The sequence below is a fragment of the Hydractinia symbiolongicarpus genome, chromosome 8 (assembly GCF_029227915.1).
Source record: "Hydractinia symbiolongicarpus strain clone_291-10 chromosome 8, HSymV2.1, whole genome shotgun sequence".
Taxonomy (NCBI): domain Eukaryota; kingdom Metazoa; phylum Cnidaria; class Hydrozoa; order Anthoathecata; family Hydractiniidae; genus Hydractinia; species Hydractinia symbiolongicarpus.
This window is the reverse complement of record NC_079882.1, coordinates 14,741,338-14,765,980: the sequence shown is the minus strand read 5'-3', so window position 1 is coordinate 14,765,980 and position 24,643 is coordinate 14,741,338. Positions and strand designations below refer to the sequence as shown.

The window sequence follows — 24,643 nt, the reverse complement described above, 5'->3', positions numbered from 1 at the left end:
ATTTCTGACTTTATTATTATTGTTGTACGTGATTCTATACATTATTTTGAACAGCGTTTCAAGCTCTACACATTATAAGCAACGTGTAAACAAATTTCAGGAAAAAATATTGTGTATTGACGAGTCCGGGCAGACGTCATCAATATACAACTTACGATTCTCTTTTCCAATGTACTTCTGCCTAAGTGGATTTTACAGTGAAAATTTCTAAAGAAATTTTTTATTTGTACTTTAGAGGACTTTACTGACGTCAGCCAATTTTTAAATTTTTAAAACACTTATATATATCTCCTTATGCGTTTGCGAACACTTATTTTTATCAGCGTTTCAATCTGCACACATTACAGGCAAGAGATAACTACATTTCGTCAATTTTTTTTGTATTCACTGCTGACGTTAGCAAAATCTGCAAAACAACCTAATCTTCTGTCTGAGTGGATTCTTCCACGGGCCTTATCGACTAGTTGAAGTTACTAATAGCGTTATTACTTAGATCGTTCAAATGTTATGTTAGTTTCCAAAAAGTTATGCAACAACGTAAATTCAATTTTGCTCTGTATCCATAAATTCTGTTGTTGTAAATCGAAATATTCCGGTAAGTCGTCCACGTATTACTTCCTGAATATAAAGGAGATATAGTATTCAACATGTGTTAGACCTATGTACGCTCCCAAGTCTTGTGGAGATAATGATGTGCTATTCTCCATAAAGCACAAGTGTAGTAGCCTGTAGTAGAGCGTAGTAGAATGTATTTCTCTGTAGTAAAGCGTATTTCTCTGCAGTAGAGTGTAGTAGCCTGTAGTAGCTTGTAGTAGAGTGTAGTAGCTTGTAGTAGAGTGTAGTAGAGCGTATTTCTCTGTAGTAGAGCGTATTTCTCTGTAGTAGAGTGTAGTAGCGTGTAGTAGAGCGTAGTAGCGTGTAGTAGAGCGTAGTAGAATGTATTTCTCTGTAGTAAAGCGTATTTCTCTGTAGTAGAGTGTAGTAGCCTGTAGTAGCTTGTAGTAAAGTGTAGTAGCGTGTAGTAGAGCGTAGTAGAATGTATTTCTCTGTAGTAAAGCGTATTTCTCTGTAGTAGAGTGTAGTAGCGTGTAGTAGCCTGTAGTAGAGTGTAGTAGCGTGTAGTAGAGTGTAGTAGCGTGTAGTAGAGTGTAGTAGCGTGTAGTAGAGCGTAGTAGAATGTATTTCTCTGTAGTAGAGCGTATTTCTCTGTAGTAAAGCGTATTTCTCTGTAGTAGAGTGTAGTAGCGTGTAGTAGAGCGTAGTAGCGTGTAGTAGAGCGTAGTAGAATGTATTTCTCTGTAGTAAAGCGTATTTCTCTGTAGTAGAGTGTAGTAGCCTGTAGTAGCTTGTAGTAAAGTGTAGTAGCGTGTAGTAGAGCGTAGTAGAATGTATTTCTCTGTAGTAAAGCGTATTTCTCTGTAGTAGAGTGTAGTAGCGTGTAGTAGCCTGTAGTAGAGTGTAGTAGCGTGTAGTAGAGCGTAGTAGAATGTATTTCTCTGTAGTAAAGCGTATTTCTCTGTAGTAGAGTGTAGTAGCGTGTAGTAGAGCGTAGTAGCGTGTAGTAGAGCGTAGTAGAATGTATTTCTCTGTAGTAAAGCGTATTTCTCTGTAGTAGAGTGTAGTAGCCTGTAGTAGCCTGTAGTAGAGTGTAGTAGCGTGTAGTAGAGCGTAGTAGAATGTATTTCTCTGTAGTAAAGCGTATTTCTCTGTAGTAGAGTGTAGTAGCGTGTAGTAGAGCGTAGTAGCGTGTAGTAGAGCGTAGTAGAATGTATTTCTCTGTAGTAAAGCGTATTTCTCTGTAGTAGAGTGTAGTAGCCTGTAGTAGCTTGTAGTAGAGTGTAGTAGCGTGTAGTAGAGCGTAGTAGAATGTATTTCTCTGTAGTAAAGCGCATTTCTCTGTAGTAGAGTGTAGTAGCGTGTAGTAGAGCGTAGTAGCGTGTAGTAGAGCGTAGTAGAATGTATTTCTCTGTAGTAAAGCGTATTTCTCTGTAGTAGAGTGTAGTAGCCTGTAGTAGCTTGTAGTAGAGTGTAGTAGATCGTAGTAGAATGTATTTCTCTGTAGTAAAGCGTATTTCTCTGTAGTAGAGTGTAGTAGCCTGTAGTAGCTTGTAGTAGAGTGTAGTAGCGTGTAGTAGAGCGTAGTAGAATGTATTTCTCTGTAGTAAAGCGTATTTCTCTGTAGTAGAGTGTAGTAGCCTGTAGTAGCTTGTAGTAGAGTGTAGTAGCGTGTAGTAGAGCGTAGTAGAATGTATTTCTCTGTAGTAAAGCGTATTTCTCTGTAGTAGAGTGTAGTAGCGTGTAGTAGAGCGTAGTAGCGTGTAGTAGAGCGTAGTAGAATGTATTTCTCTGTAGTAAAGCGTATTTTTCTGTAGTAGAGTGTAGTAGCCTGTAGTAGAGTGTAGTAGCGTGTAGTAGAGCGTAGTAGAGTGTATTTCTCTGTAGTAAAGAGGCGTTCATAATGGTCTCGCACTATATACAAACGAAAAATTATCGTGACATCTTCGCACAAAGAGATTCTTATCAGTACATCACTTGTAGTTGGTAGATAAGCAAGGGATGATGGCCGATTCGCCAGTGGTCATCATAATATCAGAGACAAAGAAACAAATTTAGCAGACACGCCTAAATATTCATTTTCAATTTCACATTCTGTGTTTTACTGCGCTTACCCAACGAGACATGATCCGTTTGTTTGAGCCTTAGAGAATACATTACAAGCAATGTATGTCCTAAATACCATGAGTGTTCACTATTATGCTTTGTATTCATACATCAATCGTCAATTCCTTACAAGTTACTTTGGGGATATTAATTTTGCTCTTGATTGTTGAATGTCTAGTTGCGGTTTTATGAAAGAATAGTCGAAATTTCTATCTTTGAGCTGGAACGTGAACAACCAGTGTGTAATGTCATCCATACTTCATAATTTTCAAGTGCAGAAATTGTTACTTTAAAATTGCTCTACCGTGTTTAGTATTTGCGAAAACACTACAAAAGTCTTCATGGAAAAAATAAATGAAGCCTTTTCAATGTAGTTGAATTTCCGCGCCCAAAGGCGTAGGAAATTCTTTAAAACCGTCGTTTTTTCTTTTGGAGCATTTTTTGAGAAAAAATCGACCCTGGGATTTCACGTTCCTCTGATTTTTTGTTACCTAAATGTCATTTTAGGCCAAAATTGGTTCAAAAATTAAAACTACTTTATTTTCCACAATATTTGGCACAGTTAACAAAAAAGTATACTGAACATGATGGTGACATCAAAATTTTGATTTTTGGCCACCTTAAATGTCATTTTAGGCCAAAATTGGTCCAAAAATTAAAACTACTTTATTTTCCACAAAATTTGGCACAGTTAACAAAAAAAGTATGCTGAACATGATGGTGACATCAAAATTTCGATTTTTGGCCACCTTAAATGTCATTTTAGGCCAAAATTGGTCCAAAAATTAAAACTACTTTATTTTCCACAATATTTGGCACAGTTAACAAAAAAGTATGCTGAACATGATGGTAACATCAAAATTTCTATTTTTGGCCACTTTAAATGTCATTTTAGGCCAAAATTGGTCCAAAAATTAAAACTACTTTATTTTCCACAAAATTTGGCACAGTTAACAAAAAAAGTATGCTGAACATGATGGTGACATCAAAATTTCTATTTTTGGCCACTTTAAATGTCATGTTAGGCCAAAATTGGTCCAAAAATTAAAACTACTTTATTTTCGACAAAATTTCGCACAGATCACAAAAAAAAATATGCTGAACATGATGGTGACATCAAAATTTTGATTTTTTGCCACCTTAAATGTCATTTTAGGCCAAAATTGGTCCAAAAATTAAAACTACTTTATTTTCCACAAAATTTGGCACAGTTGACAAAAAAAATATGCTGAACATGATGGTGACATCAAAATTTCTATTTTTGGCCACTTTAAATGTCATTTTAGGCCAAAATTGGTCCAAAAATTAAAACTACTTTATTTTCGACAAAATTTCGCACAGATCACAAAAAAAATATGCTGAACATGTTGGTGACATCACAATTTTGATATTTTGCCACCTGAAATGTCATTTTAGGCCAAAACTGGTCCAAAAATTTAAACTACTTTATTTTCGACAAAATTTGGCACAGTTAATAAAAAAAGTATGCTGAACATGATGGTGGCATCAAAATTTTGTTTTTTTGTCAACTAAATGCCGTTTAAGACCATAAACGTTTCAATCGGAAGACTTTCAACCATGAATGATAGGCTATAATTTTTGTTCGCAATTTCTTTTAAAGTGTGAGTTTATTATGACACGTTTCGTTTTGTTTGCGTTTGTTGTAAGATGTAATGTCACTTGTGTGTTTTATCTTCAGAGCTTCAAGCACCAAACCTCTTCGAATGTTTGGCACGATAACACAACGAATTAGCAGGTTGTTATCAAATATTTTGGTAGCGAGCGGAAATTCTTAGAGCCCCCAGGGCTTCTTGTTTATATGTTCAAACGCAATTCATGATAGCCGTTCACTGGGTGAAGCAAAACTAAATTTGGATATGTTTACATCCTACAAAGAGCTTTTTCTCAGTAAATCAAGTGTAGTTGGCAGATAAACAAGGCATAAACGTTGATTTGCCAATGTTCATCATAATATCACATACAAAGAAGCAAATTTAGGAGACCCGTCTAAATATTCCTTTTCAATTTCACATCTTGTGTTCTTCTGCGCTCACCCAACGAGTTCGAAATACCCTCAATGCTCAATGAACAAATACAACTGGTAAACGAGACGGAAGACAACCCATTTATCCCAGATGCCGGAGGAAATGATTGATGCGGCTCCCTTAGAGACGATCGTAGACGAGGACGAAGAAGGCAATAGTGATATTGAGATCGATTAGTGTTTGTTTTTATTATACTTTTAGAAATATATGTTGTGTTTATTAAAATTGTTGTTTTTATTTTTTAGCACACTAAGACTTTTGCATAATTTTATAAGTCCCCTCCCATTTAACCCCCCGCCACGCCCCTCCCAAATAAGCCCCGTCCCCCAAAACCCATTTTGACAAATAAGCCCCCAGGGGCCTAATCGATCATTAACGGTAGACGTAATAGATCTTTCACGGTTGCGCAAAGCATTCTGGGTAATCACTATGACAAAATACAACACCGCTGCTAGCAGGGATGCGAAGTTTATGTGGTGGCGTGGTTTTTCTGTTTATACAAGTTAATTTTTAATCAATTCTTGTATATTTTACACAAAAAAATTAATTAAAAAAGCTAAAAAGTTAAATCAAGTGAGCTTGATGGCTTCGGTTAAAGATATTAAATGTTTGCAGAATTTTTTAGAACTTTCTATGGCTGAACTTCAATTTTTCCTTTCCCAGCGTGGGCTTCCAACATCTGGATCACATGGAACGTTGGCTGTAAGAGCTCTGATTGCTCATGAGCAAAAAGTAGAAGTAAAAGCCACTGCTGAACATACAATTTGCTTCTGCGTAACATGCGAAAAGACATTTGATTCAGACGAAGAGCTGACTTGGAATGTTTGGAAGGGTAAGTCGGTTTAAAATAACTGAAACAAATACCCTTTTTGGTTGGTTCGTTTTTAACGTAATTTCGAACGTTTTCTTCTCCCTTTAAAATTTGAACTGTACATTCTAATTTAAGTAGTTGTGGATTAAAATTTGCCATACACTCAATTATAGTGCCGTATTTTTCCTGCGCGCGCAGAAATTGAGGTAACTTTTCTCAGTCAGGGATAACCGCAAATTAGGCTATGATAGTCTAATTAGTCTACGATAGCCTATTTAGGCGATTTATCTCTCCTAATTAGGCTATCAAAATGGTTTTTGCTGCCTATCGCTGTTCTGTTACATAGTCGCAATGATTTTATTAGCTAAAAACATTCTATAGAACCCCTTTTTGATGGTCCAAATATATTTTTCTTTATTATTTGCGCTGTCAGTAGATATAGCGTTTAGTTTGTTTTGATTTAGAACGCATGCGCTGTGATACGGCTTCTTTGTTTTACGGCCACGGTTGCTTCTGAACAAAGGCTAAATTTCCCACGCGCATATTTTCAACATGGTGGCGCATAGCCTAAATAGACTATTTCTCGTCTAATTAGCCGATCCAAAGACTTTTGACGTATAATTTTTAGTTCCGCGAAGCAAATTACATGAAATTTTACTTGACCAAAGACGACTTGACAGGCCACTGGATAGCCAAAAAAACATGGCGCAACTATACGTTGTTTCCGTTATATTTAACAAAGAAGATAGCAAATTGCCTAAATAGGAGATACTCGCCTAAATAGTCTATGAAAAATCTCCTAACTAAGCTACTAGCCTAATTTGGCGTGATAGCCTAATTTGCGGTTATCCCTGACTGTTTCTGATTAGTTTGTTTACATTTTTACCTCCATTTCTGCGTGCGCATCGGGCATTACATAATCACTTAGATGCGTGCGCAAGTAAATATCAGGACTGTGATTCCATGTATTGGTATTCCATCTAATCATGTGCAAAATTTGATTGTTGTTTTAAAGATGAGAATAGATTTCAGCTATAAAATGGCTACTGACCGGTTTTGATTCTGCCCTGTAAAATACAAAGCCATTTGTTTACACAAACCAGGGTTTCAAATAACCTGGAAAATACTTAAACTTGAAGTATAGACCTATATTCTGAAAATTTAAAAGTAAATCTCAATTATTATGATACACAACATTACTACAATATATCATTGGCTATCGGTTGTCTTTTCAGAAATGGGAAAGGATGCAGCCTGAAAGGAAAGCTGAAATATTGAGGTATCAGAAAATATCTATAAAAATAATTCGATGGCTCAAAAGGTTTGACTCACTGATGGTATGACAATACTGGGATCTATTAAAGATTAAAATTGAAGAGGCGTCCAGGGCCTCAATCTTGACAGTCCCACCAGTGAATCAGAACTAGAGATCAAGACTATCACTGTATAACATATGCACATTTTACCAGGAATTCCATGAAAAAAACAACACGCATGAATCTATATTGGAGAATTTGCGCAAAAGTGTTAAATATATTAACACATTGTTTTGTCGGTAGAAGTAACCTATAGCAAATATATACTGCAGGAATACATGACAAAGGGAGGGCTATGTCGTACGATGTTGTATTCACTGCAATCATCTACTATTTCGTTTGCCGTGTCAATCCGCCCCTCAACATGGCCGCAGATTATCTTTTCACAGCAGGTTATATTTTCTCGTAACGATTGTGTTCCTTACTACAAGACATTCTTTTTTAAACTCTAATTCCATTTCAATCTTTTGCTCCATACAATTCTTTTTTTCGTGGGCAAGATGCATGTGCATTGATGTTTTAAAACAGATGATCATTCCAATTTATTTTAAAAAAATTTATAATTTGTTAGGATTTGTGCATTTAATGTTTACAAAATCAAGATTTTTAATTTTAAAAATGTTACCACAAGATTTTTAGTTCCGTAAATTCTCAGTGATCTGCTGTTATAAGACCAAAAAATAACTTTTTGAGGAAAATGATGATAATAGGTATAATTTACATATAAAAATTGATTCTTTCCAGTATACAATTTCTGGCAACAATAACTTACGCTGTTGATTGTCATAATACTTATTACAGCCATTCATTTGAAAACCATGCTATTAATGGTACACATTAACTGTGGAAATTTCCTATTAAAAAGTTTAAATTGGTGTTGTTGTTTTTGTTGAATAATAATTTTATAAAAAGATTAAAAAATAATTTTTTGAGGAAAACGTTAGTTTTTAAAATCTGATGTGGTGGAAAAGTAGGCCAGGGTTGATTTTTTATATAAAGAGAATATTTTTTTAAATATAATTTCCACCAACATGAAATGCAGCTAATTCCATACTGAATACATGTTCTGAAAGAGCTGGCACATTTATATTTATTTATTAAGAGACAGTGTACGTCATCTATTCAAAGATATCTGAGTTAAGCATATAATTATATTTCTTTAGCCTGAGCTAGATTGAATTTTGTTAATTATTTTGAGTAAGCTTATTTTTTAAAGAAAGACAAATAGTGCTGTGTGTTCACTTTGTAGTAGGAATACTTTTTGCCACTTGAAATACAATTGATCCGAAGATATTTTTTGTCTTGTATGAAAGAAATTTGGACAATACTTTAAGGCAAGAACTTCTATTGTTCTTTGCTCACGTGATCATTATTGGGAAATCTTTTCTTCTTTAATGTTAGATGTGGCCATGCTGGCTTTATGCATATTGGTTGATTTTAATTCGGGTTGCACTGAAAAATTATTATATAAAAAAACTCAATTTTAATATCTCAAAGAAAACTTAGTTAAAGGAGCACTCCAGTGAAAAAAAAATATTTAAAAAAAAAATGTTATATAAAACATAGAATCGGATAATTCTCTTCATGAAAAAGACTTTACAAAGCTACAGCCACACGACTTCGAACCTCTTCTGTCTCACAAGGGGGAAATTAATAATGATGCAAAGTGATGAGGTGTCTTTTACTGGCTCAAGCAACGTTCTTAGCAAAATATTTTTTTTTTTTTAAGAAATAAATATACTTAATCGCTTTTTTTTAACATTCTTTTCGTCAAAAAACTTTATCATTTGCTTCATTAAAAAATCTTTCATACTTTACAAGCCAATTTATTTTTTTTACAGTTCAGCAATATTTTTCCTCTGCACACGCTTTTTTTGCGCACAAATGTAAACAAATTTTATGTAACGTTGAAATTTTCTCCGTGATGGAGGACCATTGAAATGCGTGATATAAAATCAAATAATGTTCGGGTCTAGATAAGTTGGTAAAACGGGGTATTATTATTGTATAAATAAAAATCAATCTTTGATTATGGTAGGTCATAAATGTGTTGCAGAAGCTACTGACTTACAAGTGGTTGTTTTGACAAAGCTGTTTTAGAAACTGCATTATCAGCATTACATGCAGCCGTTATAAAGTTACAAAGATTGAAGAAAATGGGTACATTTACCCCCTGAAAATACTTGGCATGTCCTTCCATCAAAAAAGCTTCTTTTTTGAAAAACAAAGAATAGAAACTTGAGCGCTACAAAAGATACATGTGTAACTAGAAAGCTTTTTTGTCGGTGTTTGTATTGGAAATTCGTATAATGTTCTCTTATTTAATATAAAAATGTACAAAACGTTATTTGGTTGAGTTCTGTGGATATAAGTACAAATATTGAGATGAGAAGAAATATGAAACTTTAATCGCGTTCACTAGCTAAAATGGCATTTTTTACAAAGTGGCAGAGTATCTTAATATGGAAGTTTATTTCCTGCAGATATCTTTTAAAAGAACTATCTGTGAAGTGCACCAACCAAATATAAAAACTTTGATCGCTTGGTAGATCACCTGCACGACGTATTTTGTTTAGCCGTTTTTGAGTTCTTTCTTTTTCACAGACGGGATTCTGTGAAAACTTACTTCTTTACACTTCTCTGATCGATCGGTACATAGAAACACAGAGCAACTAACCATTTTTTAAAGATTTAAACGTAAATTACATACAAAAAGCGATTTAATGTAAGCTGTATTTATAGGTCTTAACATGCGCTTGCTTAAACTTTCTGCACGATGTGATGTCATTATTTATAATCGGGTCTAGTCCGAAATGAAATCGCGCCTGTCTGTTTTTTATGAGAAAAAAATTGAATATGCGAAGGCTTGTACAACAATTTTAAATAAGAAAAACAAGTAAAGTAAGTTTTTTTTGATTTCTTATGCTTTTCTGAGTACGTATAAAACAAACAAAAAAAAGAAAAGTGATTTTTACTGGAGTTCCCCTTTAACTAGGCTAGACATGTCTGAAATCTGTACAATCCTTGTTAAACTGAGACAGTGTAGAGATACTGCTAACTTGGTACCATAATTATTCAAATAAGTAGTCAAATTTTTATTCAGTATATTGACTTTCAGGAGGGACATGTTATATGTACAGGTAATATTGCCAGTTGAAATACCCCTAAGTTGAAGTATATCCCTCTCTTCAGTCAGCTAATTTCCTACCTCAAGGCTTTATTGCGACTTATGCTGAAAAATTGAATAAGCAATTTCTGATACTTTTGCACCCTGTTTTAATTTATAACAATCGTGGAGTGGTGGAGTTAGTTTTACAGTGTAATGATTTTAAAAACTAGATAAATTTCTGTTGTTTTAATTTAATGATGATGCGCGATGTTTTTTGTTCACAACTCTTCTCGGATTTTTCTGTTCTAATTTATACTTTGCTTTTTATGTTAATCAATTTGGTGGTAATTTTTGCTTCTTTACTGTTTTTTTTGTTTTTTTTTGTATTTCTAATGCAGGTAAAACCAAAAAAAACTTTGATGAAAATGATTCTTGGAAGAGTGGGATAAGGAAGTTTTCTGGTAACAAAATTAGTTTTGTGTAAATACTGATACTATGTGTGACCTTTTGTATTTCTGTGTTATGTTATTTAAAAAATATTTCCATTGTTGTAAAACCATGAAAGTTATTGGTTCGAATCCAATCCATCTTTAAAAGGTGGTAGTTCAAATGAAAGAACAACATGGTGTGTAATTAGTTTCATACTGCAACAAACAATAATGCAAATCAATTCAAAAAATTTTACACACAAATGTTTCAAAAAAAGAGGTAACTATAAGAAAAGAAATGAAAGAAGGAAATTTTTTAATTTACTCGGGATATACGTTCAGTTATTCAGGTTTTGCTGAGCTATAACTACAATCATGTTCATAAATTATTGGAAAAACGGCTTTTGAGGCTTTTTTCAGAGTTTCCCCCCTCTCCCCCTACAGTCAGTGTTGATTTTGTGTTGATTTGTGCCCCAAAATACTGCCGGCGACTCTGGAAAAGACCTCCAACCAACACTGAAGAGTGGGGGGAGGGGGAAAGTGGTTTTTCCAAAACTATTATGAACATGATTGTCTCTATAATGTGAGACTTTTTTTAAGTGGCTTTTTTTTTACAAAAGCTTTTGGGTGCGTTTGTGTTGGCTGAATTAAGGACAAGTACTACTTTGTCATTCCTTATACCGTGCATGCGGAGCTGGTTGGTTTTCTTGTTTCATAAACTAGGTTCCAGGCCTCCTAATGTCTGTTTGTTTCTTATTGTTTGTCGTATGTGGCAAGAGCTTTTATATGCTTATATATTGTATATACATGACTAAAATTGTTCTTTGTATAACATAGACACTTTGTAGTATAAAAGAAATGGAAAACACACACGTTCCACACACGTTCCGCACACGTTCCACTCAAGTTCCATAGCCAAGTGTACAAGAGGAGACTGCAGTAGCACACGTTCCACACGTTCCGTCAATTTTTTATAAAAATTAAAATTTACTTCAATTTCATTGAATTTGACGGTACGTGTGGAACGTGTTCAATTTAGGTGCAACCGATGGTGGAGCACCTTGGAACGGGTGTGGAACGTGTACGGAACGTGTGAAACGTGTCATCAAAGCAAAATTTTGGCTCTAAACAAGGGCAACCCCTTTTCAATTTTTTTATGTCATTTACAGACAATCATGTTCATAAATTATTGGAAAAACGGCTTTTGAGGCTTTTTTCAGAGTTCCCCCCCTCTCCCCCAACAGTCAGTGTTGATTTTGTGTTGATTTGTGCCCCAAAATACTGCCGGCGACTCTGGAAAAGACCTCCAACCAACACTAAAGAGTGGGGGGAGGGGGAAAGTGGTTTTTCCAAAACTATTATGAACATGATTGTAGTTGCCATGTGAAAATCAAATCCAATAAGTAAAATTTAGTTAAAAAAATAATTTTTTGAGGAAACTAATTTATAACACCGCAGTTTGTAACATGTAATTGGTAATAATGTAATAATGTAATTGGTTCAAGAAGCTTGAAAGGTGGATATATTTTGGATAAGGTAGAAGATTGGATTAATGAATTAAAGATGCTGAGTAAAATTGCTAAAACAGAGTCGCAAGGGACATAAAGTTGTTTTATCAGTGGCTGGCTACAAGCATAAATTAACATACTGTATGCAAACATACCACACATAATATAATTATTGGAAGAAGTACTCGTAGTTATTAATTCGAATTAATACCAGCACTGACGGGAGGTATTAAAGTAAACAATAACGAGAGACAACTGCTGTCACTGTGAAATGTGTAAGCAGGAAATCAGACTGAACGATATCAACCAGGAAGCAGTGTATCTAGTTGACTGACTACCTTCAAGGAACGAGAGATACACAATTAACAAGCTATGCTTCTGGGCTCAGATTCGAATTTCAAGTTCACAATTGATCATGCTTTGTCATGCAAATAATGTGGCTTCCTTTCGCTTAGACAATGAAATCCGTAATGTCACGGGGATGTAACTAAAAGAGGTTTGTCATGATGTACGCATTGAACCGTGTCTACAACAGTTACCTAGTGAGCCATTGAGCCAGTGGACAGCGAATGTTTCTCAGGAATCGAGAGTTATGTATGCACAAGAGGCTTTTGGAACACTTGTCAAATGGCATTTTTAGATGCGAAGGTGTGCTACCAAAAGCATATGATGTAGATAAAATGGAAAAAAAGAAAAATTACAATAAACTTATTTTGCAAGTAGAGCATGAAACTTTAACGCCACTAGCGATATCCGTGTGTGGCGGAATGGGTCGCGTGTGTCGAAAGTTCTATACTCGGCTTTCTGAAATGATTTCTGAAAAGCGTAAACAACATTTTTTAAAACTTTCAGCATGGATATGACGTAACATTTGTTTTGCGCTTATCAAGTCTATATGCATATGTGTTCGAGGAAGTCGATCAGTCTTTTCATCTAACCTTGTCGCATCTCTGTCAGTGGATCCTAAAGTAGTTCTGCTACCTTTATATATCATACTTATGTCTACATCAACTGAATAGCATTTTTCTTTTAATAAAGCGGCGATATTTCGGTATAGAAAAATTATAACAAATTATTTTATTGAAATGTATGTACAGTTGACTCTCTCTAATCCGAATCTCAAGGGGGATAATTCTCTTTCAGATTACAGAGAGTCGGATAGTAGAAAGTAGATTATGAGAGTTTCTTAAGGAAAGTTGACGCTGATTTTTAATTTGTTCGGATTATAGTTAAAAATTCGGATAATAGAGATTCGGATCGGAGAGAGTCAACTGTATATACGTTTTAATTAAATATAATGTTCAAAAAAGGACCATAATTTTTTTGTAACATACTGTGTGCTTCTATGCTACCTTCGTGTGGTATGGATGGAGCATGATGACGGGTCTATTCAGAGCAATACGCTAACTATCTTGTGAACTGCCTTAGTCTATTAGAATTACTAAAACCTTTTAGAAATAACTCAACAAGTTTTACTGTTTTGCAAAAAAAAAAAAATGCTAGAGTACTATTTCTTTTTAGGAGTCAAAATATACCCAATATTAGCTAAATCAAATTCTATTCATACTATTATTACCTAATAGCTATTTTCAACCGGTTATTATGAGAAAGTCGTAGCGTTCAATGGCAGGAGAGCCTTAAGAACGGGCCTAGGACAGCACAATATAACTTAACTTCGTAGCAACCATAACAGTCATAACTCAATTTTATTTAGCTAGTTAGACTATATTAATAACTATGTCCCTCCAATAGTTTTTCTAACAGCTACGAACAAAAAAAGTCCATATACATTTTTATCATTTTTGTCATAAGGTTTTAGTTTTAAAAATATTGAAAGTTCAAAATCACATTAAACTGCTTCCTATGAACAGCAAAAAAAACATATGATACACACAAGTATTTTTCTGAAATATCGTTTTTATTTGTGTATGGATAGTTATTCAACTCTACTGCTTGTTTCAATATCTCTCTTTTGATAGATGTATGGATAGGTGTCCCACATTCCTTCATTTTTACTGCGTCGAATAAAGTATTCCGTGAATTGAGCTGTTAGAACATCTAAGGTTGGCGTGCTAAATATTTTAATTCGCGCGAAGGGTAAGATCAAAAAATGCGTTTTTTAAATGATGCATGTATATTGATAAAATCTCTATTTTTATAAGGTATGGATGGATCTCTCATTTGATTGGTTGTTTACTGAGTAGAACTAATTTTGTATACACAGGTCTGCTAGGACATGCTTGTTTTTCCGCCTGAAGGTATTTTGCAAAATATCCTTTTAATATTGTATGGTGGTATGGATCGGTCTCCCTTGTTCCTGCTTCTTACTGAGTGCAATAAAGTCTTCCCGTAAATTTACATGCTAGGACATCTGATATTATCGCGCGTGATTGTTATCGGAGTGGAATGAAGTGTTTTTAGACATATCTGGTAGGGTCTTCTTCTTGATTGCTTCTTTGTGGTGTAGAATAAAGTTTCGCTTTTGATTCGCTCACTAGCTAAATCTCCTTTTTAGTAGTGTATGGATGGATATCTAACATTATATTCAGCGTGAAAGGCAACTTCCAAAATTCTCATTTCAAATGATGTATGGATAGGTCTAACACTCGCCTGTTTTCTGAGTGGAATAAAGTCTTTTCTCGAATTGGCCGACCAAGAGATTTAATACTTCACCTTTCGCGATAGCGTTTTTATCAGATATCTTTTAGATTGTATGTCAGGATCTTTTGCTCCCTTGCCTGTTTACAAAGTAGAAGAAAGGCTTTTTTATTCGCTTGCTAGAACATTGAACATTTCATTTGGTGCGAGCTTCTTCCTACAAGGTGCGAGAGAGCTTTAACAAAATCTTTGATGTATGCACATGCAATGATATACGCACGCGCGTGCTACTCGCCCTTTCGATTTTTGAGTAGAAAAAAGTGATCGTTGGACCGTTTTTTATTCTGTTCTTTTTTTTATATTGCGTAAGATTATTCCCCAAAATACTTTTTTAATGATGAATTGATAGGTTTCGCTACTTGTCTAATTGTTTTTTAATCAGAATAAGATTTGCCTTGTTTAGCTTCACAAAACATTCAATATCGTATATATTGCGGGAATGGTTTCCTAAATTTTGTTTTCAGTATTGTATGTGTAGGTGTGGATGTGCCAGGCTAATTGCCTAAATATTTACCCTAATAGGACATCTTTCCCAATTACTTAATTCAATTCGCTTGCTTGTGTACTGACTAGAATAAAGTTCCCCTTGCTTTTTTGTTTCCGAACAAACTCGTTAAAATTTAGAACAGTTGTACACATTTCATGTGATAAAAAAAGACCTTAAATGTTAATCGAGATATTTAGTAGGCCTTTGCGTTTTAATTCTTAGTATTTAACCAGAATTTTAAAATTTGTTTAACGATGAATTTCACGTTGCAAAAATTAAATGTGTACGGTACGGTATGGATGGATGCGTTGTTTTATGAATGACGAGCATATGCCATAACCCATTGGGTAATTAATTACTCTGCAAGTAATAAAAGAGACACAGTTACATTAATACATGCAGCCATGCTGCCGAGCATGGTGATACATACTAACTTTCTGCAGCCCTTCCCTGGCCTCTTCCCAGCTGAACTTGTGTTATGTTATATAAGTACAACGTCGTCCGTAGCGAGGTTATAATAATACAACCTCGTCCCTGGCTATAATCGCTGTTGCGATGTCAGAAAAATACAACTAGTAGCTTTTTAAACGTCCTGGCTATTTACGTTACACTTTAATAAGGGACATTAAATTAACGTGAATTTTTAAAAAAATCTGGCTAAAAAGCGAAAATAGCCGAAAACCAGTTGGCTGCAACAAAGTTTTCAGATAGGTGGCTACACCCTTTACTTTAAAAAAAAATTTGGCGAAAGTCTAAAGTTTGTTAATTCAAGGAGACAACAGTTTCAACAAACCTGTAATACTTAGCTACGGTTTTTAACTCACAATTAATTTTGTAACAACAAGCTTTATGATGTGTTTTTATTTGAAGTGACATTGAATTTCGTGAATTCCAAGTAAATTAAGTCTATTGTTGCAAGACTATGAAAGTTATTGGTTCGAATCCAATCCATCTTTAAAAGGTGGTAGTTCAAATTAAAGAACAACAGGGTGTGCAGTAATTAGTTTCATACTGCAACAATAATCCAAATCAATTCAAAATTTGTAATTCATTCAGTAATACACTTATTCTATCTTTTTGTGTGCAAAATTGCGGTGTAATAGAATAAACTACATTAATCTCCGGTATTTTAATTATTTTTAATTGCCATTGATCATAAGAACCGCCGTACGCTTTGTTACCCAGTCTTTTGTAACCACATCATCAAGTTCTATCCAAGCCAGTACCGGTAAGTAACGATATGGAAGAGATTCTTATTTATCTTTTGCTGCTTTTTTAAAATGGAAACAAATCAGAAATTTAAGCTCTTCGAATTTTTCTACCGTGATTAATCAAAAGTTAAGGCTCTTTACATTGCTTTTTAATGGTTCGACAACGAAGATTTGAGCAGCCAGATTTGAATAGTAAAGTTGTTGGGTTTTGACAAGGTTTAAAATGTTCTCCTTATGACATTTTTGACTTCTAAGGGCTTTGTTTTTACAACATACTCACTATAAAAAACGGACAATATATCGATAATGTAGAATTGATATTATGTCCATATGCACTGCAATGAACGGGCTTCTAAATATTGACATATTGACCATATGTATGAAAAATGGATATATTGATGATTTTTTCAGGAAATCCGAGAATCCATATAATATAGAGACCTGGTGACTATGTCAGGACGGAGTGCATCGCTGCTGCGTCTATCCGCTGCACTGCAGGGCGCTCCGCGGTTTACGGACTACTGCATCCTTGTTCCCCATCCTCTTCCCTGTTTCAAACAAGGAAATATAACACTAAGATTTATTTATTAACGTCATCATCAGGTATCTACAAACTTGAGAAGCCGCCACTTACACTAGGCTGAGTCTGTAGCCAGGATACCCAGCTCAACCTTCCATAACATTTCATATCATACTTTATGACTAGCCTAGTTATTTAAGCTTTCTTTGATAGAGAAAGAAAAAATTGATCGTAAAGGCGGTTTGAAGGGAAAACGCTGGGTCTCCTGGCTAAATTTGTGGCTAGACAGACTCGTTTTTTCACAGAACTGTGCGTTTCTCTGCACGATAGTCGTTTAGGGGACGTAGGTAATGTTTATTTACAGGTAATCAAGATTCTAATATGAGAGTGGAAAACAATAAACTGCCGTCATTAGCTAGGAGGGGGAGAGGTGGGGGTGGCTTTTGGAGATGGCCAGTCAGTTAGGCGCGTACAAGAGTTATCTTACCTTCTTTCTTGCCTCCAGCGGTGAGTTAGGGGGCCACCAATCCATACTGTGTATTTTACCGTGGTCACTCACAAACAGAGTTGTTTGCCATGGTATAGACAACCGCAAAAAACTAAATTGTTTAAAAAGGATAACTACCATAACACAAGAACTCACAGTATAGTACTAAATTTGCACAAAGTAAAAGGCTAAGAGTATAAAATATCAATTGTTTAATAACATTCTATGAAGTATTCTATAATGGAAAATCATTTGAGACTTACGTAATCAGCATGAGATAGTTTGTTGGGAAAGGTTGCTGAATATTGTTCCATTATTTAAAAAAATGACCGCTGAGCGAATGTAAATTGGAGGTGGTTGTTTATCTACACTAGGTACACTAGGTAACTTGTGAGTGAAGTGCAGAGCAAGTATATTTCGAGCTAAAAATGGTTCCTTCCTGATCAATATAGTAAATTTCAAAAGGAATAATTGAAACAAGAACGTATTGAAATTTCAATAAACACATTGAAAATGTGTATGTACTCTTCAAAAAACAATCACACAATGGTTCCATGGCGAAAATCTATTTCATGAAATTTAAATTCACTTTTCGAAAGTGTTCTTCAATTCAATTCAATCAAAGTTTCTATGATTAAAGTAGGTAAGATATATTCAACATCTGAATATATCTTCTTGTTTCATGCAAAAGATCTAGAGTGGATCTCAACAAAGAATTATCCTGCTAGCAAAATGGAAAAGTTGCTCCGTGAAAAACTTGAAAATAACAACAGCAAGCGAAAAGGACAACGACACCTTATTTCATGGGCAGAAGCAATGCATATAAGGACAAACAAGAAACAAAGAAGGCAGATAATAAAAGAAGGATTGAATTACATAGTACCTTAAGGGAACTTATTTTGGCGGGAACTAATTTTGGCGGACGAAGGAAATCTAAAAAAAATTTAATTTTGGCGGGAACTAATTTTGGCGGGTGAGTAAAATATTTAATTTTGGCGGGAACTAATTTTGGCGGATTTTGCCCCAATCCGCCAAATCCGCCAAAATTAGTTCCCGCCAAAATAAGTTCCCTTAAGGTATGTAAATCTGTGGAGACGTTGATAAAGACTTCATGAAATGTTATAACACCATTGCGGGGACATTGGTGTACCTCGTGTTGAGGAGAAGTCTGGCGAAGACAGTGATTTTGATTTCCCGTGGATGGAAAATACAGAGATTGATGGTAAGTAGAATTGTTGTTACATTTCTTGACACTTCATATATCATGATTTTACACTCATTGTGAAAACATTCGGGTTGAGGTACTGTAGGGTTTAAAAAATAGTGGCGACAACGAAAATGAGTTGTTGAAAAGATGCGAAGAAGAAGTCGGCATACTCAAAAAAGAAATGTCTAGCTACTGGCTTTTTTACAGTATAATTGGAAAATGAGATAGATGTCAATAGCTTCAACTTTTATGCGAATGAGGTATGCTGAATGCTTCTTTTGCCTAATTGTGCTAGTTTATATTTATATTTATTTTTTTTTGGTTTTGTCAAATGTTCAGGATTCTTCTTTATTGTGTGCTTCTGATTGGGATATCTTAACAACAGCGCTTGCAGTTTTAAAACTTAGGATTAGATATGGTTTCTCAAATGCTTTTCTATGACATTTTTTTATATTTCAGTGCTTACCAATGGCGAAAAGGTTAATCCTGAAGAGAGGCATGTTTCCCTGTCCGGCTCAGACAGTGACCCGGAATAATGTAGCTGTTATCGTCTGTATTTATTATTTGAACTACCATAGCTCTTTTCCGGGATTACATATTTTTTCAAGATTTCGTATCGTATCCGAAATCTTGTTTAAACGGGCTTTTTCCTCCTTCGTTTTCCTTCTTATCCTTCTCACTCATTTCACACAGTATGTTCTATTGTTTGTAATCTCTTTAATAATAGCCGTCGTCTGTCTGTCTGTGTGTCCGCGAAAGCCGTGTCCCGTAACGGAAACACGAATTTTTAAAATGCGCATCAATACCAAATGCGATATATTTCTGTCCACTTTGTTGCAACGGGTTAATTTGAAGGACGGACGACCCCGTGGATTTTTCCACGGGCTAACGACTAGTCTCTATAATAATAGCCGTCGTCTGTCTGTCTCTGCGCGGACCCCCCGCTGAGTTAGAAAATGATGTTGCGGAAACACGAATATCAAATGCGATATATTTTTATCCACTTTGCTGCGACAGGTAAATATAAAGGACGGGCGACAAATTAACGACTAGTCAATTTATATTATTAACTTGTGTCAAGTCATTAAAGTATGTTTCTGAACTATAAAGGGAATGAAATAAATTGAATTTGTTCCGAAATCTTTTAGCCTGCAAGGACTTTTTATTCTACTTTAATCAAGAAGAGAAAAACTAATAGCTCTATACTATATTTCAACTATTTGTAGAATATATATTTTTCCCTTTTTAACAAGTAGTTAATTGCTTCTTAGAATAATACAAGACGTATAATATACGTAAAACTAGCACACCTCATACGTGACACTGTATTATACATACTCATTTGTGGAAATAAATTGAAATCAATCACAATGGGCTATCAAACGGAAAGTGAATGTCTCAATATCATTCCCTATGTAATATATTAAAAAGGATGACCACAAGCTTGATCATATTATTTTTGAAGTAATCATATAAAAAACTTCCTATATTAACAAAAAGCAATTCATAAAGAAGTATCTTTTTGTGAAACATTCTGTGATGCCACGGATGCTAATTGTTTTGACTTTCGTAGTGCATGAGCATATTTTTAGAAAGTAGCTTTTAGTCTGTAAAATACACAAACACCACTAGATTTCATCAAGACTTTACAACTATAAACTACAATCGTTCAATATATATTAACAATTGTTTCACAAAAAACGGATTCTTCTATATTCGAAAGCATAACAGATTAATCCTTAGCAAAGACGGCGTGATACATATTTGCCGAAAACTTTGTTCCGGTATACGTTAACAAGTTTTAATGTTGTGAAATAAAAAAAGGTTTCTTTCAACCAAGAGATAATCGGCATATACAAAAGTATTCAGGTCTTAATTCATCGAAACAAGACAAGTAGAGTTCGTATATGTGACAATACCTTAGACACATTTCATTTTCCGGCCAAAATTAAGCGAAACGAGAGAAACATGGAGCGCTTAATTGATAATGGCATAGACAAGTGCCGACTTCGGTGATTTGTGGTCTAAAATTTCGTTTTATATTGTCAAAATTGAACGAAACAAGAGAAACATGGAGCGTTTAACTGATATTATCATAGACAAGCGCCAAATTCGGTAACTTTTGTTCTGAAATTTTATATTCCGGCCAAAATTGAATGTCAAAAAGTATTATCTAAAAGGTTATGAAAGGCCCAATTCACCAAAACAACTGAACCTGTTATGTATAGATTGCTTCTAGAAACATGACCATTTTCCTGAATTTTTATCAATGGCCTAGCTCACCAAAACAAGTAATTCTATTATGTACGGATTGCTTCTAGAAACAGGATCTTTTTCCTGAATGTTTATCAATGGCTCAATTTACCGAAATAACCGCATCTGTGATATATGGATAGCTTCTAGAAATAGGAGCTTTTTCCTGAATGCTTAACAATGGCCCAATCCACCGAAACAACTGAATCTGAGATGTATGGATTGCTTCTAAAACAGGAGCTTTTTTCTAAATTTTTATCAAGGAAACGGAAACAATAATACTGATCACTCGCCTTTACTAATGGTATTTGGAACATACATTGCTTGTGATGTATTCTGTTAGACTCAAACAAACTGATCATGTCTCGTTGGGTAAGCGCAGTAAAACACAAGATGTGAAATTGAAAATGAATATTTAGGCGTGTCTGCTAAATTTGTTTCTTTGTCTCTGATATTATGATGACCACTGGCAAATCGGCCATCATGGCTTGTTTATCTACCAACTACAATTGATGTACTGATAAGAATCTTTTGTGGGAAGATGTCCAGATAATTTTTCGTTTGTATATAGTGCGAGACCATCATGGCGATGGTAGTCACTTGAACGCCGTTTTCCCCAGTTCAATTTAACTGAAAAGTTAAAATATTTTTTGAAACTATTTGTATGAAGCTTAACTGCTGTAAACCCCTGCGCTTCTTAACAGGCTACTACACTCTACTACAAGCTACTACACTCTACTACAACCTACTACACTCTACTACAAGCTACTACGCTCTACTACAGGCTACTACACTCTACTACAGAGAAATACGCTATACTACAGAGAAATACGCTCTATTACGGAGAAATACATTCTACTACATTCTACTACAGAGAAATACGCTCTACTACGCTCTACTACACGCTACTACACTCTACTACAGAGAAATACGCTTTACTACAGAGAAATACATTCTACTACGCTCTACTACGCGCTACTACACTCTACTACAGGCTACTACAGGCTACTACACTCTACTACAGAGAAATACGCTTTACTACAGAGAAATACATTCTACTACGCTCTAATACACGCTACTACGCTCTACTACACGCTACTACACTCTACTACAGAGAAATACGCTATACTACAGAGAAATACGCTCTATTACAGAGAAATACGCTCTACTACACTCTACTACAAGCTACTACACTCTACTACAAGCTACTACACGCTACTACACTCTACTACAAGCTACTACAGGCTACTACACTCTACTACAGAGAAATACGCTTTACTACAGAGAAATACATTCTACTACGCTCTACTACGCGCTACTACACTCTACTACAGGCTACTACAGGCTACTACACTCTACTACAAGCTACTACATGCTACTACACTCTACTACAGAGAAATACGCTTTACTACAGAGAAATACATTCTACTACGCTCTACTACAAGCTACTACACTCTACTACAAGCTACTACACGCTACTACACTCTACTACAAGCTACTACAGGCTACTACACTCTACTACAGAGAAATACGCTTTACTACAGAGAAATACATTCTACTACGCTCTAATACACGCTACTACGCTCTACTACACGCTACTACACTCTACTACAGAGAAATACGCTTTACTACAGAGAAATACATTCTACTACGCTCTACTACACGCTACTACACTCTACTACAGGCTACTACACGCTACTACACTCTACTACAAGCTACTACATGCTACTACACTCTACTACAGAGAAATACGCTTTACTACAGAGAAATACATTCTACTACGCTCTACTACACGCTACTACACTCTACTACAGAGAAATACGCTTTACTACAGAGAAATACATTCTACTACGCTCTACTACGCGCTACTACACTCTACTACAGGCTACTACAGGCTACTACACTCTACTACAGAGAAATACGCTTTACTACAGAGAAATACATTCTACTACGCTCTAATACACGCTACTACGCTCTACTACACGCTACTACACGCTACTACACTCTACTACAAGCTACTACACTCTACTACAGAGAAATACGCTTTACTACAGAGAAATACATTCTACTACGCTCTACTACACGCTACTACACTCTACTACAAGCTACTACATGCTACTACACTCTACTACAGAGAAATACGCTTTACTACAGAGAAATACATTCTACTACGCTCTACTACACGCTACTACACTCTACTACAGAGAAATACGCTTTACTACAGAGAAATACATTCTACTACGCTCTACTACACGCTACTACACTCTACTACAGGCTACTACAGGCTACTACACTCTACTACAGATAAATACGCTTTACTACAGAGAAATACATTCTACTACGCTCTACTACACGCTACTACGCTCTACTACACACTACTACACTCTACTACAGAGAAATACGCTTTACTACAGAGAAATACATTCTACTACGCTCTACTACACGCTACTACACTCTACTACAGAGAAATACGCTTTACTACAGAGAAATACATTCTACTACGCTCTACTACACGCTACTACACTCTACTACAGGCTACTACAGGCTACTACACTCTACTACAGAGAAATACGCTTTACTACAGAGAAATACATTCTACTACGCTCTACTACACGCTACTACGCTCTACTACACACTACTACACTCTACTACAGAGAAATACGCTTTACTACAGAGAAATACATTCTACTACGCTCTACTACACGCTACTACACTCTACTACAAGCTACTACAGGCTACTACACTCTACTACAGAGAAATACGCTTTACTACAGAGAAATACATTCTACTACGCTCTACTACACGCTACTACGCTCTACTACACACTACTACACTCTACTACAGAGAAATACGCTTTACTACAGAGAAATACATTCTACTACGCTCTACTACACGCTACTACACTCTACTACAAGCTACTACAGGCTACTACACTCTACTACAGAGAAATACGCTTTACTACAGAGAAATACATTCTACTACATTCTACTACGCTCTACTACACGCTACTACACTCTACTACAAGCTACTACAGGCTTACTACACTCTACTACAGAGAAATACGCTTTACTACAGAGAAATACATTCTACTACGCTCTACTACACGCTACTACACTCTACTACAGAGAAATACGCTTTACTACAGAGAAATACATTCTACTACGCTCTACTACACGCTACTACACTCTACTACAGGCTACTACAGGCTACTACACTCTACTACAGAGAAATACGCTTTACTACAGAGAAATACATTCTACTACGCTCTACTACACGCTACTACGCTCTACTACACACTACTACACTCTACTACAGAGAAATACGCTTTACTACAGAGAAATACATTCTACTACGCTCTACTACACGCTACTACACTCTACTACAAGCTACTACAGGCTACTACACTCTACTACAGAGAAATACGCTTTACTACAGAGAAATACATTCTACTACGCTCTACTACACGCTACTACGCTCTACTACACACTACTACACTCTACTACAGAGAAATACGCTTTACTACAGAGAAATACATTCTACTACGCTCTACTACACGCTACTACACTCTACTACAAGCTACTACAGGCTACTACACTCTACTACAGAGAAATACGCTTTACTACAGAGAAATACATTCTACTACATTCTACTACGCTCTACTACACGCTACTACACTCTACTACAAGCTACTACAGGCTTACTACACTCTACTACAGAGAAATACGCTTTACTACAGAGAAATACATTCTACTACGCTCTACTACACGCTACTACACTCTACTACAAGCTACTACAGGCTACTACACTCTACTACAGAGAAATACGCTTTACTACAGAGAAATACATTCTACTACGCTCTACTACACGCTACTACGCTCTTCTACACGCTACTACACTCTACTACAGAGAAATACGCTTTACTACAGAGAAATACATTCTACT

The 24,643-nt window shown here is 35.4% G+C and overlaps 1 long non-coding RNA gene across 1 annotated transcript; it reads left to right on the top strand.

Moving 5' to 3' along the window:
- Positions 1-17,150: 17,150 nt before the first annotated feature.
- LOC130654832 (uncharacterized) lies at positions 17,151-19,229 on the top strand. Its single transcript, XR_008984503.1, has 2 exons — positions 17,151-18,120; positions 18,318-19,229. It is a non-coding gene; the product is annotated as an uncharacterized LOC130654832 (long non-coding RNA).
- Positions 19,230-24,643: the final 5,414 nt, after the last annotated feature.